The sequence below is a fragment of the Olea europaea genome, unplaced genomic scaffold (genome assembly GCF_002742605.1).
Source record: "Olea europaea var. sylvestris unplaced genomic scaffold, O_europaea_v1 scaffold1693, whole genome shotgun sequence".
Classification (NCBI taxonomy): domain Eukaryota; kingdom Viridiplantae; phylum Streptophyta; class Magnoliopsida; order Lamiales; family Oleaceae; genus Olea; species Olea europaea.
In genome coordinates, this window is record NW_019234612.1 from 132,573 (window position 1) to 136,863 (window position 4,291).

Here is a 4,291-nt window from a genome sequence, read left to right on the forward strand (position 1 = left end):
CCAAATCAAAAAAGGGGGGCATCAATTACACCATGCGGCCGCATGGTGTATAAGTGACGGGTTTTAAACCCGTCACTTGCAAATCCCACCCCATTTGAAATTTAACTTTCTATGCAAAGATTGAAGTATTTCTTTGATTTTATGAATTTTTCGAATTGGTTGAGTGTTGAAATGTGATTTGTGGATTGGCCCTAAGCATAAATCAATAACAAAGTGTTAGAAATTCCCAATGCACACAACATGTTTGATTAAATGTCAACGAGACATATGATTTGAAATTTTGGACTTTTCATTTGTGTGATGATTTACATTGTTATTGTGAGGCGTAATAGACGAGAAATCTCATGGAATTTCATTAGAACACATTCGCGTCACATATTTGTGCACATAAACACATAATTGCTAAGCCATGTCAACTCACGTCACTAACTTCGTCCACGTAATTTCCTAACCAAACGACCTCCGATTGTAGTGAAATTTGGATATATGCTAGACCACAATGAGTACTTTCATATGTCTGGGACCTTGTTCGGGGAAATTTTATTATTTCTCGTTGATGCTCGGGGCTGAAGATGGTCACTTAGTCATGGGTCGAATTTTCAAAAAGTGCATGTTAGAGCCATAGTTTTGAGTTTTTCTCATTAATGCAATATTGATGTTACATTGACTTTCATACATTGAATATTGCACACATTTTGAAGAAAGTTTGGGGGATTCTTGCATGTCAACGATATTCTTTATCGTTTTCTTATTTCAAGAACTTGATACACTTTGTTCCTTACTTTTGTAGGATGCCGTCGAAAAGAACATCAAAGGGAAAAGAAAAAGTTGGTTCCTCCTCCGGTACAGCCCGCACCAAAGAGCTAATAGGAGGTGTACGAAGATTCTGAGATGCAAAAACATTAGCTCGATACGAGAACATAATACGCCATTAGGGCATGATACCAGAGAGACAGGTCCAGTTAGAGGACTTCCATGGTTTTGAGTTGACAAATCTGATACAAATTTGTGGATGGGATAAGATTGTAGAAAGACCACACCCGGTTTATGAAAGGAGTCCGCGAATTTTATGCAAACTTCAATAGTGAAATTGAGACTCGGGATTCTAAACACTGGCATACCCATCCATTTAACGTCCTCCAATATGCTAATCCATTTAACGTCCTCCAATATGCTAATTTTTACTTGAAATTTGTAAATAAAGAAGGATGAGTATAACAAATTATACTCAATGAGATGTTTGCTACTTCTCATTCGGTTAAATCATGAAATTATGCATAAATTCTCTTCCAAAAATAAAATAAGAATCATCACACCATGACAAATGATAATTCTAGCTAGCGTTGTAAAATAACGTGAAGGCTAACTAATACCCTTAGGTAAGCTTTAAAATGTATCATGATTTCTCGCAAAAGAGTCCTGCACTGAAGATGTGGAAAAATGACTAATAATGTGTTGTGTATAACGACTAAGGGCAGTGGACCCCATGTGAATAAAATAATCCGAAAAATAACCCATCAACCCCATGCTGTGTGTATTCTGTAAGGTATTTGTCAAAAATTGTTTTGTACGTGTAGCAGAACTCTTTATCTATTGAGCATAGAAATTTTAGGATCTGAAAATCATTATCTACGTTGTTTAGAATGAAATTTTAACGAGAGTTACTAATTTTCATCAAAAATAACATTTCGTTAATGACCGTTAAAATTTGATTCCCAAATAAACCACTTAAATTGAGAGGTACATTTTCACTTAATTCTCGATGAGTTGCTTGGACTAATTAAACCTTACATTTATTATGCATATTGTGAACTTTTCAATACCCGAATTAATTTGGGTTTGACGTCGCTGTATATTAATATGATGTTGAGGTCTAAATATGAAAAATTATTTAAGTTGTGCAAAACATAACGTCGCTGAAATCTCCACCCATGATATGACTTTGATAAAGGTATCATATTAAATTATACTTTTTTATCTATTGAAAATTTCGAGTTCTTGTATTTGAAGATCATTATCTAATATATGTACGTAGTTAATAGTTTAATGATAGTACTAATCTTCGTTAAAATTAACAATTCATGATTGTTCAAAAAATGATGTGGTAGTAAATTATCGATAGCAACATTACTTGCGTGGATTAATTGAACCCAATATTTCGTATGAGTAATACTCTTCATTCAAAGATAATAGACTTTATCTTTAGTCTGTATATATCAGTGGATAGTTGTTATATTATTCAATATAGTTAAAAAAATCAATTATCTTTTAGCTCTTGTTTGTCAACCATTCTCTCATATTCTACCACATTATTTTTTTACGGTACTCATTTTCAACCACACATTCTTCATTAAAATAATATTACACATAAATAAAAAACTTTTCCTTTTTTTCTAACCACACATTATAACATCAATCACTATTCCATACTCGAATTTTTGAAATTAAAGGGCCACAAACAGGGCCTCAATGATCACCAATAGATGTTGCACTTTCATCTTATATAAATCAATTGTTATCTATTTTCATATACCAATAATAATAATAATAATAATAATAATAACAACAACAATAACAATAACAACAACAGCCACCTGCAATGTGAAAAGTTTATTTTTATATTTTTTTTAAATATAACTTTAAAGTATAATAATTACAAAAAATTTTCCGTATTGATAAAGAAAGTAAACTAACGACAGAAATATAAGCACAACAAAGGGGGCAAAAAAATAAATAATAAATAAATAAATCGATGACGGAATACAAACTTAGAATTATGGAGAAAAGTAAAAGTTTCCCTTACTTTTTATAGTACTCGTTCTCAGGTTGGCTGAATTAAAAGTTAAAGTATAATATTTCTTAATTACAATTGAATAAAAAAAAAGAATAATAATATTTTGTTATTGTTTTTTTATAATAAAATCAAAATAAAGGACGCCCTTTCACATGGGCTTAACTAAATTTTCAATGAATTTAAAAAAGAGGAGATTACTTCAACACATTGTGTGATTTTTAACTTTTCAATTCCAAAAATCAGATTTAAAATTTTTTGGTTCAAAAATCAGAAGATAATTCAAATTTTGAATAATAATAATAATATTATTATATAATAAAATTGATATACATCCCCCATAACCCCACCTCCACCCCCACTCGATTTCACTCCAAAATCGTAAATCATTTCTCATTTGTGAATCTTCTGAAGCTGAGGAAGACGAAGAGAAAGTGGCAACGCTGCATGCCCATTGAACCGAACAGCACTCAAACCCAACCCATGATTGAATCCAACATCACAAACCCACCCTTTATTTATTTCATAGTGCTTTTAAACTCATCAATTACTGAAGGATTAAATCTAGTTGAGAATTGGGGAGCTCAGAAGATTCATGTGTAAATAGCTCATGAAAGTAATTAATCGCTAAAATTCTTGATTTGGACCTTCAAATGTATTTCCATTTTTGAATAAAATTTTGTGAATAATAGATTTGGTTCTTTTTTTTTTTTATCACACAGTCAAAAGTACTTGGTGTTTCGGTCCCCCATTTGAAATTTTAAATCCAATTTATTCCGCTTCCTATCTCAGAAATACCTCTTAACAAGCGAGTAAATAGTTGTAGTCTACGTTAGATTTGTAAATCTTTATTCTTATTGTTTCTGATTGCACATAGTAAAAAGTTAGCTCCTTTTCTAGGCTAGTTCAACCTTTATGAAGAATGATCAAAAACCTGTTTATTCCAACACTTGAGGCCAATTTTTAGTATAGATAATTTACATTAGAAAACCAAGAAACTTGTATCTGCTATAGGTTATTTCTAGTTCCTCACAACGATGTCCTGAAATTGGTCACCCCGAATCCACATGTTCTGGATCCAGAAAGCACTTTTAGACCATGCCAAAGTTCCACCCTTTCATGCGTGGGTAACTAAGTCCTTGTTTGGATCCCATTTGTTAGGTATAGATTTTGTAAGAATGAATTTTTTGGAGAATGTGAGATTAAAAAGTAAGAAATTTTTTTTGATTACTTGCAAAATTATTTTATTGACAATGTAAGTGTTGAAAAATGAGTTCAAAGAAATTGAATTTTGAAAAAAGGCTCAAACGGGGGTTAATTGTCTCGGGTCATCAGCAGTGTTACAATTAATGTCAACAGTTCATAGCGCCCAAATTTGTTTCAAGGGAGAATTTTATAGCCAAGAGATTAAGTATAATCCAGTTCAAAACTAAAAGACAAGGTTTAATATTTCAAAAATCAGATATTGGTTAAATTTTATATATAAAATAATTAATTAAA